Below are 16,673 nucleotides of genomic sequence, written 5' to 3'. Positions count from 1 at the left end.
GTCTGTCACCGGTATCTTCTTGCCCAGGAAGCAAGGTTCAGTATACGTAGAAATTTTTGTCTTTCACAAACAGGTCTAAATCCTTTCTCAGTTAGTCTTTCAATCGGCGCTTTTCCAATTTTGGAAAGGGCTGCTTTGCTTTCTTTTGGTGACGTAGTGGTAACTTTCTAGCTTTTAAGATCTGACTCCTCAACGTTATCAGTAGTGGCTACTGATGTTGTGGTCTTAGGTTTTTTAGTGTCACCTTTCCGATCGGCACCTTTCCAATTTTGAATATGAAAGCTTTAGAGGCGAAGTAAACCATACTTTTATTTTATAAAGACTAGCCATAGATTTCTGGTAGATACCTATTACAAATAAAGTTCTTTCAGGTTCTTCTTTCCACGGCCAGCTCAGCATTTTGACCACCAAGAATTTCCAGTATACGTTCATTAGCCAGTTTACTGTCCCATCCTTTTATGTAGACAGTAGACTTTAAAAGCACCATCCAAGGGAGGAGGGATACTTCCACCAAGTTCATTGGGGTGTTAACACATTGGTGTGATGTCAACCTCACCAACATCACTCCATTTTAGGCTGTCGGATTACCGGCATCATAAACTGCATAGCAGAGATTGTCCCGGTGTCATCTTCTGGCGACTTGAGAGTCCGATTTTTCCTAACTTTGATTTCCTGAAGCATCTTTTTCAACTTCCTCCTCTGTGCTCCAGAAAGTCTTTTCTTAGTTATAGGCATATAACTATAGCTATGCTATCACTCACCTCTTTTACCATTTGCTCTACTTCATACTTACTTTTTGGAATTTGCTATAATGGTGTTGTTATTATCATCATTAAGAAAATATAATTTAAATGGCATAATTTTTGAAGAAATCAAAAAACTCCTTTTATTTACCAATTTTACTCTTTTCCATTGATTTTCGGCACGGGTTCCCATTATCCGATTCAGCAAAAATTTTACACCAGTAAGTTTTAGACGCTAATGAACAAAATGACACCCATCAGAGCAAAATTCATATATTTTGGACACCTCTAATGGACACACAGACGGACGGACGGATGGAAATACACAGCTTTCTTGACCAGTTCATATTAAAATTAATAAAAAAGAATAAAAAAAACTAACTGGGGATAACGAAAATGTCATCGATATCAATGCGTAACAAGACATTGGTAGCACTTATTTCTCTCATAATTAATTCAAAATATTTTAATTTGTCTATAAATTATAAAACCCGCAGATTTTCATTAGAATTCGCACCTATACCAGTAAAAGCCAGTTTAGACTATACTAAAAGTGATATGTCAAAATTTTGTGTAAAGTAGAAGGGATGCGATTGTCTAAACGCAATATGTAATGAAACCATAGAGAGAAAATACGGCTGAACAATTATTGTCGTATATTTTCATTTTTTTAAAAGTGGGTTTACACAATGAGATTTTTCGTACGACTTTACGTATAGAAAATCAAATAAAATTCCATCCTTTTTTTAAAAAAGAGAATAAGTGTATAAAACAATAACAAGCAAGTGAGAATGTATAGTCGGTCATGACCATATGATACCCTACACCGGTGTGTATGATTTACTATTAGGATTATTTTGAACTTCCAAAGAGGCGAAAAAGAAGTAGAATTTACTCCATGGAAGTACTGAAAAAGACCTGAAGAAGTGATGATTTCAACACAGGCTTGTCATAGGAGGGATGTCCTTTTTATTTGATTCCAAATTCACTACTTCTGAAGTCTATCTCAAGAAGTAGTTTCTATGCACTTTTTTGGAAGTGAAATTCTAGTATTATAGAATACATCTAATTTGACTTAAATAATATTAACATTAATAAGGGTAATTGACACATTTAATACAAAAGCACAAAAATAACATTTTTTATCTCATAAAAGTGTAGGAACAACAAATATATCTTCAGCATTGAAAAAAATAGAATTATTTTCGCTTCTTCGGAAGTCTTTAAACATCACTTCTTCAGAAGGTAAAAAAATTCACTTAATGCTACTTTTGAAGTGGTGATAAATGTTATTACTTAAAAATACTTCGTTTTATTTTTGCTGGGAATAAAGTATTTAAGCAGTTTTTCATTTGCAGTTAATTATGCAGCATTTCATCGTAATACATACTAGTGTACCAAATCATAACACAAGCTTCTGGGCAGAAGTCCGAGCAATAACGGAATGCGTAAATTGGATAAGAATAAATATGGCGCCCACAGCGCTTAATATATTTACCGACAGCCAGAAGGCAATTAGGCGATATCAGGAGATAGAATTAATTCTAAGACCGTATTGGATTGTAAGAAAGCTTTAACTGAATACTCTCCCAGAGGTAAGGTTTATATCAATATGGGTACGAGCCCACTCGGGAGTAGTCGGCAACGAAAGGGCGAATGTAATAGCATTAAAGGGAAGGGTGCTCGAGGCAGTTAACCTGACAAACGCAAAATCATTCGACGCAACAAAAGCTGAACTAAAAATATGGGTGAGAGAATCCCATAAGGCCTCTTGGAATAATGAAATAGTTGGTAGAACCACGAAGATCCTATGGGGTGACCCTGATGAGAGCAAGACGAAAAATCTCCTCAAAGAATGAGCAAGTCTGAAGTTAGTATGATGGTACGTATTCTTAGTGGACACACAGGATTACGAGCACATCTATGTAAAATTGGACGTACGGATTCAGACGAATGTAGAGCATGTGGAGAGGACAGTGAAACTCAGGAGCACTTTATTTGCCACTGTCAAGCATTCGTCGAAGTTAGATCCAAGTATATTGGAAGTGATGTTATTCCAGAAATAACATTCCTGACTAACACTGATTGGAAGATTCTTAGGAATCACGTCCAGAAAACTGAGTTTCTGAACATTGAAAAATAATTCATTCAGTGAACATTTTTTTTTATGAAAAGGAGCGCACAACAAGCCTATCCACCTAACTTAACATACTAGTGTTTACAAGTGAATTATTGATCTTAAAGTAATTTTCTGAAGGGGACTTTGTATGGGGGCTGGGGTCAAATGGGGTCTGATCATTACGAAAATCGGCAGCATTATTTAGACTTATATAAAACAACGTCTTACTGATTTTTGTAGAGATAATAGAACTTTTAATATAATTATGGGCTCAGAAGCTATTTGAGGGTACGGTTGTATGGGGGCTAGGTGAAATAATGATCGATTTAAAACATTTTCAATAGGCTTCGTCCTTGGGTCGAAAAAAAACGTATGTGAGTATTTCGACCTGTAGTTTGCTTACAAGGTTTATATGGACGGACAGACGTACGGACATAGCTAAGTCGATTCAAAAAATTATTCTGACCCAATATACCCTCCCCACTAAAGTGGTGTTTGGTATAAAGAGAATTTCCTATATGTTCCTGTTTACGATTAAAAAAAAAAACTAATGTTTTCTTTTCAGCTATTTTTCCTAGGAAAAATTTTAAAATTTGTTCTAAAAACAAGTAGTTCTAGAACGAGTGCAAACACAACTACTTCAGATTCTTAAACAGCAACCTTGGAACTAGTGGTGACGCCATTACTTCTGGACTCTGTTCCTCGGATTGTTGTGATTCTTAAATACTTCTAAATTGTTTTAAATGAACTAGTTCTTTGAAATTAGTTATACATTGCTACCAGGGTTGCCACCAACAAATTTAGAAACTACACTTGTTCGGCTTCTAAATTACACATTTAAAGAAAAATTACACTTGCTCCTTGTTCGCACGGTACAGATAGCAATTTTTAAGATATTTTGAAAAATAAAAGTCTTTTAGCACAAGTGCGATCGAAGTCTATTCCGAATGATTAAAATCCATTATATCAACTCATATAGGGTTCATAATTACGTCCTTAAAGAGTGATCCACTTTTTTCGTTATTAAACTAAGAACTAATAACTGTAACAACGGTGAACTTCCGGATGTATATAATTCATTTCAGTTCATAAAAAATTCTACTTTAAACTAAATTATCATAATTATTATTTCTTTATTGGGTGGCTTAATAAAATAATGGACCGATTTTAACCATTTCCAAAAGAAAAGTTTGTGCAATATTTCATAAATTTATATCGAGAATTGATTACAAGGACAGACGGAAGGACAGAGCTAAATCTACTCAGAAAATGATTATGATTAGTATACTTTAAGGTACCCAGCAAAAAAGAACTTCCAAATAAGCGAAAAAAGTAGAATTTACTCCATGGAAGTACTGACAAAGACCTGAAGAAGTGATGATTTTAACACAGGCTTGTCACCGGAGGGATGTCCTTTTTTTGATTTCAAATTCACTACTTCAATGCTCTTTTTTTTAAGTTTTCCGGAAGTGAAATTGTAGTATTATAGAATACAACTAATTTGACTTATATAATATTAACATTAATTAGAATAATAGACACATTTAATACAAAAGCCCAAATATAACATTTTTTATCTCATAAAAATATAAAAACACAAAATATATCTTCAACATTGAAAAAATAGAATTATTTTCGCTTCATCTGAAATCTTTTAACATCATTTCCTCAGAATGTAAAAAAAATTCAATCAGTGCTACTTTTGAAGTGGTGATAAATGTTATTTTTTTTGAAGTACTTCGTTTTATTTTTGCTGAATGGGTGTAGCATAAATATTATTGTGCGATACAAACATCAGCGCAAACCCAATATACTCTCCCAACTCTTTTCTACAGAAGGATTTAAAAAATTTTAAATTACACATAAATTACACCTGAAACCAATTACACATGGGCTACACATGGAAATAAAAATTACACACAATATGTGTAATTACACATGAAGTGGCAACACTGATTGCTACTAGACTAGTTCAATGGAATGCATATAGTTCCGAAACAACTTCTTAGAATCAGTTGAAAAAAAGTCAAAAACCTATAAAATTCATAAAATTATATTTCCAAAATTTCCATTTGTGTTTCAGAAATGTTTCTACTTTGGCGTTGTTCAGCGAATAAGCACCAATTTAGATAAACTGTTAAGGAATTATTAATATTGTACCAATTTTATTAAGAAACTTAATATACCAATGTCTTATTATCTTAAAATTCATGATAATTCTGCCACGCGTATAATATAAACTATTTTTTGTACAGGATATACAAAACCAGCAGCTAACTTTCCATTTTCCTGGTACAATTCAATGAGGGATATTTTTAAATCCTTATAACTCTGTTGCAGAAATACATATGATTGCGTTTTCTATTTCCATAAAAATTTCTGAAAATCAATTGGAAAGTTTTGAAATACAATTGGAAATGGTATAGTTCCGAGGGTGACAAATTCGAAGAAAAATCATTGATGAAAGAACTGGTTACAGCAACATTACGTAGAAAGAGTGTCGACTCCATAACACTTCCACAGAACCAGTTCCGAAGGTAGAAGTAGAACGATTACAGTCTATAATCATACGTTCTAGAACTAATTGTGGAACTAATACAATTTTTCCTGGGTTGAATCAAATATTACTTTTAATTTGCTTTTGTAACAAAAAACAAAATACAACAAATAAATTGTCATCAATATTATTTCTTACTTTTATTTAAGATTTTATATTATTAATGAATGGATTTGTTACATTCTTCTATTACACCTTTAGACATGCTTTACACATAAACTGTCTTGTCCTGGTATGTTTACCCATATATACCCATTGCCTTTTAAGTGCAATTTTGAATAAATTTTTAAAGTACTTTGGACTAGTCTAATGATTTTTCTATGATCTAGTTTATTAACTAATTGATATACTATGTAATACAATAATCTAATGTGTATTTTATAGACCAGCCTAGCAAAAATCTTCATTACCTAGTAATCTAGAAAGTAATATTGGAATCACGTGGAAACTTATTACTTTTGGGGTGAATAACTAATTATTTTTGTTCGACGAGGTTCAAATAATATGTACCTACCTTAAACAAATTAATAAAGGGTTACTAATTAGATTACAAAAACTTTGCGAAATAACTAGTTACAAATAAACCTACAAATATGTTATGTGGTAGCTAGTTATTTTGGACCGACTTTGTATGTAGAAAGCAAAAAATAAAAAAATCCTCGGCCGAGATTTAAACCCAGTTGTTTTCTATGTTTCTCACTCCAGCCGCCCAGCAAAAAATCTGAAATTTTTGGTAATAGCCAGTAGTTATTTCATTCATTACTTGGTAATGAGTGTTCATTATCATCCACATTATTTTATTTAGCTGAATAGGTTATTACTGGTAAAGAACAAGACAATTTGGATTTGTTATGGCTCAATTGTCTAGGTCATTTATTTAACAAACAGGGGGTTCGTGGTTCGAGCCCTGCTGGACACAGTTTATTTTTTTTCAAAATGACATTCATTTATATATTTTTGTAAAATGCCGTTCTCAAAATTACAAAAAGCAACATGTTAATAGAGCATCGAGTAAGCGGCTGGAGTGAGAAACACAGAGAACAACTGAATGCCTGGGTTCAAATCCCGGCCGAGAATTTTTTTATTTTTTGTTTTCTACATACAAAGTCGGCCCAAAATAACTAGCTACCACATAACATATTTGTAGGTTTATTTGTAACTAGTTATTTCTCAAAGTTTTTGTAATCAAATTAGTAACCATTTATTAATTTGTTTAAGGTAGGTACATATTATTTGAACCTCGTCGAACAAAAATAATTAGTTATTCACCCCAAAAGTAATTAGTTTCCACGTGATTCCAATATTACTTTCTAGATTACTAGGTAATGAAAATTTTTGCTGGGCGCTTACTCGATGCTCCATTAACATGTTGCTTTTTGTAATTTTGAGAACGGCTTTTTACAAAAAAATATAAATGAATGTCATTTTGAAAAAATAAACAGTATCAGGGCTCGAACCACGAAACCCATGTTTGTTAATTGAACGCCCTAGACAATTGATCCATAACAAATCCAAATTTGTTTTGTTCTTTACCAGTAATAGCCTATTTAGCTAAATGAAATAATGGGGATGATAATGAACACTCATTACTAAGTAATGTATGAAATAACTACTGGCTATTACCAAAAATTTTAGATTTTTTGCTGGGAGTATATTGTCTGGTTAATATATCACTGTATTCTCTAGTCTATAGACTAGTATATGGTTTAGTCTACAGACTATACTATTACATAAAGTAGTATATAATATTAAAAATAATGAATTTTAAAATATTAACTGTTCAAATATTGATTAGTTTGATGGACAAATATTTTTGGTACTTTTTTCATAGAACATTGTTTTTGGTTTATTAACTAATACATATGAATACATAATAACGGGCTCCCAATACGATGTTGTAACTTTTTGGAATATAATTTTTATATCGTTAATGGGGAGGAAAGATGTACCAAAAGGGGTAAAAACGGGAAATTTGATTTCATTCAAACGCAACGCTTTAATTTATATAAAATATTTAGATTTAGAAACACTAAATATGCTATAAAAGGGAACTTTTTGGTACTTTTGCGTTCTTCAAAAGGTACTTATTGAATTTTCTATATTATTGCACCTAGAAACAGAGTAAGTGATAAAATATAAAAGGAATATTTTTGGTACTTTTTCGTTCTTCAAAAGGTACTTTTTGAATTTTCTATAATATTGGACCTATAGACATGAAATTAAGCATGTGGGGCCCGGAGTAAGTGAGAACATATAAAACGGGACTTTTTGGTACTTTTTCGTTCTTCAACTTGTACTATTTGAATTTTCTATTATAATGAACCTAAAAACATAAAACTAAGCAATCAGGGACTTTAGTGAATGAAAATTTAAACAGGAGTATTTTCTGGTACTTTTTCGTTCTTTAACTGGTACTTTTTGAATTTTCTGTAATATTGGACTTAGAAACATGAAATTAAATAAAAGAGGTCTTTTGGTAATTTTTCGTATTTCATCTGGTACTTTTTGAATATATATTGCATATATAAACATAAAATTAAACACGCAGTATCCTGATTGAACGAAAATTTAAAAAGGTTACTTTCTGGTACATTTACAATAATAATATTTAGTTTATTCCATTACGATGAGGGTAGCGGATCACACTGGGTATAGCTAGTATTCATATAAATTTGTAATTAAAAATATTTTAGTACAATCGGAATTTAAAAAATACAATTTTTAATGCAGTTTTGTAAAATTTTAAACTTCCATTTGCCAATCCTGGTATATACTTAATAATAATATGGAACTAAACCGAACGTGTAATGTGTATGCTTATTATTAATATTTAAAAATGAAGAACGTGTTGCTATGGATTTCAATATCATTTTCAACTTAGACACTGTATTTATTAACTTTCATAATTACATACTTTATACAAAAATACATTTGTTTGTATGTATGTTAATATTTATTTAAATATGTATGTATGTGTGCAAAAAGCTGCTAATTAACATAAAATTTAAAAAAATAGATTAATGAAATTAGTAAAAAAAATATTTTTCTAAAATTATTCTTAGCTTATTAGGTCCGACAACATGTGCTTCAAGTGGACTATTGATTCGTACCACACAATGTACGCCACAAGTGACTTGGACATGAAAACTTTGAAAAAGCTATGATATCACAATTTCAAAAATATGAAGCCTAGTATGTATTAAAAAGTATGTATTTATTTTATAAGGACTACACAAATAATTAAAACTCATTATCAAGCTTTAGATGGACGTCTACTAAAAATAATAACAAATATATAATATTACTTATATTTAAAATTATTTCCGCTTACGTTGCCAGAGGAAAATTTTGAGAAAATATAAAAAAACTTGATATATTTTTATTAGACCATTTATTAGAGCCTACATTTAATATTTTGTTTAATTAAACATAAATTAGCTTAAATAAATATGTACAAATAATAAAATACGATCAATATAAAGTAAACGAAAAGCTGACGTTATAGTAAAAATACTTAAAAATTAAATATTGATTAGTCTAATTGAACCCTCATGAAATTAACACCTCGAACTATGGAATATCAAGTCGGGTGAAAGAGTGAGTGAAGACATGTTTTCACTACAATATATCTGGTCTGGAGCTATGTATGTACATTAGAAATGCTAAAATATACTAATGTGTGATAATGTTAGTGTGTTTATCTGTGTTCGTAATTGTATTTACGTTTCTTTTTAGGAACTTGATCACAAAAAACATTAAATAGATTTCATCTCTTAGATACCGATACGCTGTAGGATTTTGACACAGTTTAAAAGTGAAGAAAAACAACAAACGCCGAAAAATAAAGAAAATAAACTGTTTATACAAATTGTTAAAATAACAATATTGTTATAGCACTATCGCGAAGAGAATATCTGTAGCTCAAGTAATATCGAGTTCACTTTTATGGATGTCTGTCTGTCTGTCCTACCGCCAATTTGTCTATTCGTCTGTCCCTCAGTCTGCCTGTCTCTATGTACTTAGATGTTTATGTGAAACGAATGAGTTGCGTGTGTAGCAGATATCGACAAATATTTAAACCCAGTTGTAGCAACAATTGAACTGGAAAATCAGTGCAATCAATTAGCATTAATTATGAAATGTTCAAAAATTATTTTATACTTGTACATGAAATTTCTACCGATTTTTATTTGTGTAGCTGTGTGAGTTTTTTGTTTACTTTAATTTAAATGAAAACAAAATATAAGAAAAACAACAACGACAACAAGAGCAGCAAAGTAAAGTTAAAAACAAGTAAGAAATTATAGTCGGGCGAGGCCGACCATATAATACCCTACACCTGTTACAAAAATTAAATGTGATTTTGTTTTCATAATAAAGCATTGTAGTTGAATTGTACCTTGCCTCAGATATACTTAAGCTATTTATTGTTGAATAAAATTGTGCACATTTAAGTTAAATTTTGAAGGGGGCTTTGTATAGGTGCTATGGTCAAATGAGACCCTATAATTATAAAATTCATGAGGGTCATCAAGGCTAGTATAGAAATTGGTTTTGCAGCTTTTTGTCGAGATACGAGTAGATTGAACAGAATTATGAACTTAAAAGCCTATTCGTCGGGTTCAGTTGTAAGGGGGCTAGGTGAAATAATGAACCAATGTTAATAATTATCAATAGGCTTTGTCTCCGGTGCCATAGAAGATCATGTGCCAAATTTTATTGAATTATCATCAAAATTGCGACCTGTAGTTTGATAAAAGGTTAGCAAGCCCTGAATAGGGCTTCAGGGTTTAGTTGTATGGGGGCTAGGTGAAATAATGGACCGATGTTAACCATTTTCAATAGGCTTTGTCTCCGGTGCCATAGAAGATCACGTGCCAAATTTTATTGAATTATCATCAAAATTGCGGCCTGTAGTTTAATTACAAGGTTTACAAGCCCTATTCAGGGGTTCAGTTGTACGGGGGCTAGGTGAAATAATGGACCGATCTTAACCATTTTCAATAGGCTTCGTCCCTGGGACAATTCATTTCAATTTCATTGAATTATCTTCACCTGTAGTTTGATTACAAGGTTTACATAGACAGACAGACGGACATAGCTAATTCGACTCAGAAAATGATTCTAAGCCGATTGGTATACTTTAAGGTGGGTATAGACCAATATTATTGTGCGTTACAAACATCAGCATAAACCCAATATACCCTCCCCATTAAAGTGCTGTAGGGTATAATGACTGAATATCTAAAGATAATATTAACACTAGATACACATATGCACATACACTCATATTCATACACAGAGATACACTGTTCGCCTGTATGTATCTGTAAAATAATATCGACGATATCGTCATACAATAAAAATGTGTTAATAGTAAAAGTCAATTTTTAAAATCAACTAAACCAAATAATAAAATATTTTAGTTATAGTCTGTATATCGAATAAATACACATTTTATTTTGTTACTATTTATTTGTCTATAATTTACCTGACTTTTAAGAATCTGACCATCAAGAAAACTGTACATCATTTAAAATTTACAAAAAATATATAAAATAAAAACATGTACTATTGAAATAAAACACACCATTTTGCTTTCATAATTCATATTTTAGCTGCAGGATACACGTTTGTTTTTTCATTTCAGGCAAATATTTAGCATTATTGGTATATTGTCTTGTAACAGTAAAATTTTTGTTCAAAAACAATTCATTAAAATTATGATGGGAAATTCTATTTTAGTTCAGGTACCAACTTAAATCAAGGTGAAATTTTTTACCTTTTATTTATATTATGTAATATGTACAAAATAGTTTTATACATACAAGTATTTGTCCTTGAGAAATTCTTAAAATGTTTCTTAAAAATTATTTTTTTTTTAATATTCAGCTTCATCAGTTTCTGTAAGAAAATGAAAAATAAAATCTCTTGGAACAAATAATTGGAATTTTTTTCATTAATTCCAATATTTATAAAGTTAAAAAATGCTTTTAAATGGCTTTACAATGGGTTTATTATAATCGTTTTCCATCCAAAAATTCTCCTATAAACTATTAACAACTATAATCTAAAACAACATAACCCTACACCACTATAGTGGGGTTCACCCAGCCTACATACAATGGCAATTTGGCTTTGGAGCTTATAAATATTATACCCCATATCACTTTAGTGGGTAAGGTATATTGGGTTTGAATTGAAGTATGTATGTAACACATAGAAATATTGGCTCTCATCCCACCTTAAAGTACATCAATCGGCTCAGAATCATTTTCTGAATCGATTTTTACCGTTGTACTATGGTTCGGACGATCACTTTTTTGGACAAAAAATAGTTTTTTTTTGTTATTCGAGATCTATTTTGTTAAAAATTTTAGTATAGTGTCTAAAAATATGGTAATTAACATATTTACGAAATTTAACTTTTTTACGGAAATTAAAATATTGAATAATTATTTTAAACCTCTAAATACATATATTTAAATTTATTGAAAACATACATTTGAGTTATTAATTACATAAAGCAATATTATAGTTATAAATTGATATCCAACATTCAATTTTTATTCTCCAATATTTAACCATATTTGCAAAATTTTGGAATATTTAAGAAAGTAATTTTCCCGAAAATCGCAAAAAATAGACAACTGGAATAAAATTACAATATTTCCGACTAATAGCTTCTTAAAGTTTCTTACTCGGAAGAGGTCAGACATCTTTTAAAGGCGTATATGTGTGGTCGTAAATATTTAAGACGTTATACCAACCATTCAAGTCTTTTACATTAATTATTAAAGTACTTTCTTTTATCTTTCATTTCCAAAATCAATATTTTTAATTTGTTTTTTCGTTTAGGTTGAAAAAACAATTTAAAACAATTTAAAAACATCAAATCATTGCAGGAAAGGAATGCTTCCTTATAAATCAAATATGATATTTAAGAATCGATGCTTTTTTTATTATCAAAACTATTTTCTCATTTATTACATCTATGTTAAATTTTACCGTCATACATATATCGATATGATCAATTATGTACTGATCCTCCTAAAATTTGGTAGAGAAATTTTGGGGTCAATTATGGATCGATCCTTACAATATTAAAGCAAAATATTAAGGTTCCTATAAAACATGTTCATGTCGAATTTCATTGCTATAGATGTTTCTTTAAGGCTAAGGTTAAGGTTAAAGTCATTTTCTGAAGGGGATCTTATATGGGTGATAGGGTCAATTATGGACCGATCCTTATAAAATTTTACAATGATATTAAGGTTCTTATAAAATATGTTCATGTCGAATTTCATCGCTATAGATGCTTCTTTTAGGCAGTTATGAGCGTTAAAGTCATTTCCACAAGAGGACCTTATATGGGGGCTAGGCGAAATCGTGGACCGATATTGCTCATTTTCAATACCAAACAAACGGCATCAATATAAAAGGTATAAAGGAAAGGAATATATTTGGAATTACATTTTAATTTTTTTATACAAACTTTTTACTTATATTAGAAAGTAATTTAATGTTGATGAACACAAAATACATTTTCTGTATCTCCAAAGTATGGCCTAAAAGACTGAATTAAAAATTTTGTTTAAATTTGACATCGAAATAAGTACATACATAGTTTGTATCAGAATCTGGAATTCGAAATCTCGTTTAAAAAAAGTCGAAATTTTTTAACCTTTTTGAGAAGTTATAACAGAGCTAGGACAACTTTATTGGAACATGGTATGGTTGCTTTAACTGAAACATATTTTTTTATCTAAAATGATTCAATATAATAAAATTTTCGATTATAACTACCACTTCTGTAATTTGGAAGTAAAAATTACAAAATAAATTCTGTTATATTTACCGACTTCGTTAAAAAAAATTTGGTAAAGGTATAAATTGGTTGATATAATTGATTTTTAATTGCTGCACAGTGGTATAGGAAAAAAAAAGAGGGAAATAATTCGGTAACTTCTAAACGGTTAATCCGATTTTAATGAAATTTGGTATGCACAAAGAGGAGGTGTTGTCGAGTTTAGGTTTTGAATTTGGACCTTATAGGCCAACCAGGGGCCCGGCGGGGGTCCTCAAATTAGGACACCTCGGCTATGTTAAATTTTTAAAACGATCCTATTTCTTCATTTGAGTTCCGATTTAAAAAAAATTTCGTATATAGAATCTCCTCATCGAGCACTATAAAAAATGTCGTCGTAAATTATCTCTTATAGTTTAGGAGATATTCGCATTTGAAAATTAAAATCTTAAAATTTTTACCATCCTTACTTTAGTTTTTTTGATAATAGCGGGTCCAAATATTCCCGATTTTCGCCATTTTTTTTATTCGCTTAACAACAAGTTTATATATCAAGCAGTGAAAGAATTATGTAAAAATCATGACTGAGTCCAAAGTTATAGGCATTTTAATTTAAAAAATAAAAAAAGGCGATTTTTTGTAATTTTTTTGGGAAAAAAGTATCTTTTTCTTTTTAAGTTATCTAAAAAGTTTCTAAGAAGATGTATATAGAATTTATACTTTTTGGAAAGCTGACTTTACATAAAGTACGATAAATGAAACAAAACCTAAAACTTTTTGATACCGAGGGGACCAGGTCCATACAAAAAAACCCTATTTTTTATGGAAAATTCAATTTTGAGCAAAAATTCTCAAATCGCATAGTCGATATCAAATTATAGTGACCTGTTTTATATGACCCAATATGTTCTTAATCATTTTGTAACGGGTTTCGATAACCCTGCCCCTGGTATGGATATAATAGGCAAAAAACCAAAAAATCCCATTTTTCGGATTTTTTAAAACTTTTTTGAGAATTCCGGGATTGCTAATAAGAAAATTCGAAATTTTTATTTAATTTTGGATTTTGAGTAAAAAAATCTACCTAACTGTAAAATTTCATCAAAAAATATTCATAAATAAAATTTTTATTGCAATTTGAAAAAATTGTATCTTCGCAAAAAACTGAATAAAAAACATTTTTTAATTTTTTTTTTAACAAGTATTCCGCGAATTTTTTAATTTTCAAAAATTATATACAGTTTTGAAAAATAGACAAAATTACCTTTCCATTGATATATAACATGCCTACCTAATGTTTTTTAAGTGACAAATTAATTAGAGAAAACTCAACATCTTTTAGAAAATTTACATAGCACTATTAATTTCATCCATAAGGTTAACTCTTAAATTTGTTACATATATGGATGAAAATAATAGTGCTAGGTAATATTTGTATGTGTATAATATTTGTATGTGTATTTGTGTATAATTTTTTAAAATTAAAAAATTCGCGGAATACTTTTTTTAAAAAAAATTAAAAAATGTTTTTTATTCAGTTTTTGCGAAGAAACAAATTTTTCAAATTGCAATAAAAATTTTATTTATGAATATTTTTTGATGAAATTTTACAGTTAGGTAGATTTTTTTACTCAAAATCCAAAATTAAATAAAAATTTTGAATTTTCTTATTAGAAATCCCGGAATTCCCAAAAAAGTTTTAAAAAATCCCAAAAATGGAATTTTTTGGTTTTTTGCCTATTATATCCATACCAGGGGCGGGGTTATCGAAACCCGTTACAAAATGATTAAGAACATATTGGGTCATATAAAACAGGTCACTATAATTTGATATCGACTATGCGATTTGAGAATTTTTGCTCAAAATTGAATTTTCCATAAAAAATAGGGTTTTTTTGTATGGACCTGGTCTCCTCGGTATCAAAAAGTTTTAGGTTTTGTTTCATTTATCGTACTTTATGTAAAATCAGCTTTCCAAAAAGTATAAATTCTATATACATTTTCTTAGAAACTTTTTAGATAACTTAAAAAGAAAAAGATACTTTTTTCCCAAAAAAATTACAAAAAATCGCCTTTTTTTATTTTTTAAATTAAAATGCCTATAACTTTGGACTCAGTCATGATTTTTACATAATTCTTTCACTGCTTGATATATAAACTTGTTGTTAAGCGAATAAAAAAAAATGGAATTTTTGGACCCGCTATTATCAAAAAAACTAAAGTAAGGACGGTAAAAATTTAAAAATTTTAATTTTCAAATGCGAATATCTCCTAAACTATAAGAGATAATTTACTGCTATTTTTTATAGTGCTCGATGAGGAGATTCTTCTTAAATCGGAACTCATATGAAGAAATAGGATCGTTTTAAAAATTTAACATAGCCGAGGTGTCCTAATTTGAGGACCCCCCGCCGGGCCCCTGGTTGGTTGGATTAACCGTTTAGAAGTTACCGAATTATTTCCCTCTTTTTTTTTCCTATACCACTGTGATGCTGTAACCTTAACCATTTTTATATAAAATGCATAACAGTAAAGCATGAAGCCTGTTTTTCAAAAATGTTTCTCCGAAAATCTCAAAATTAAAATCGCAAGTACCGCTAATATGTGAGAGATATCGACCTAATTTCTTTATTCTATTCCCTTCTATTTTATTTTATTTTATTTCATTTTATTTTCAAAAGTTCATAGTTAACTTAAAGTGTAAGTACACAACACGCGTTGAGGCGGCAACGCGTTCCACGCTTTTCAAACTTTTCGCGCTTTATAATCTGCAAGTTACCCACAGTGTCATTTCGATCTTTCTTTTAATGTTTTTTAAGACTATTACAGTTCAAACTTTTAAGTTTTTGTATATGTTTTTAATATTTTTATTCCAATGTTGGAATAAGTTCATTCTTATTTTTACACAAAACAAAATACAACTATGATCAGCTGCCGATGCGTCAAAAGTTGAAAGCTCCTGAAGTTTTCACGACAGCCGCGTTACAAACTACAGTGTGTAACTTGTTAAATGAAAATACACTGTTTCAACTTTTTTTTAAAATTAAAAAATTCGCGGAATACTTTTTTTAAAAAAAATTAAAAAATGTTTTTTATTCAGTTTTTGCGAAGAAACAAATTTTTCAAATTGCAATAAAAATTTTATTTATGAATATTTTTTGATGAAATTTTACAGTTAGGTAGATTTTTTTACTCAAAATCCAAAATTAAATAAAAATTTTGAATTTTCTTATTAGAAATCCCGGAATTCCCAAAAAAGTTTTAAAAAATCCCAAAAATGGAATTTTTTGGTTTTTTGCCTATTATATCCATACCAGGGGCGGGGTTATCGAAACCCGTTACAAAATGATTAAGAACATATTGGGTCATATAAAACAGGTCACTATAATTTGATATCGACTATGCGATTTGAGAATTTTTGCTCAAAATTGAATTTTCCATAAAAAA

Source organism: Lucilia sericata, unplaced genomic scaffold (genome assembly GCF_015586225.1).
Source record: "Lucilia sericata isolate MDLA Ls3-8-SP2 unplaced genomic scaffold, ASM1558622v1 Contig000062F_arrow, whole genome shotgun sequence".
NCBI classification, from domain to species: domain Eukaryota; kingdom Metazoa; phylum Arthropoda; class Insecta; order Diptera; family Calliphoridae; genus Lucilia; species Lucilia sericata.
The sequence above is the reverse complement of the archived record's forward strand: the minus strand, read 5'-3'. Positions refer to the sequence as shown.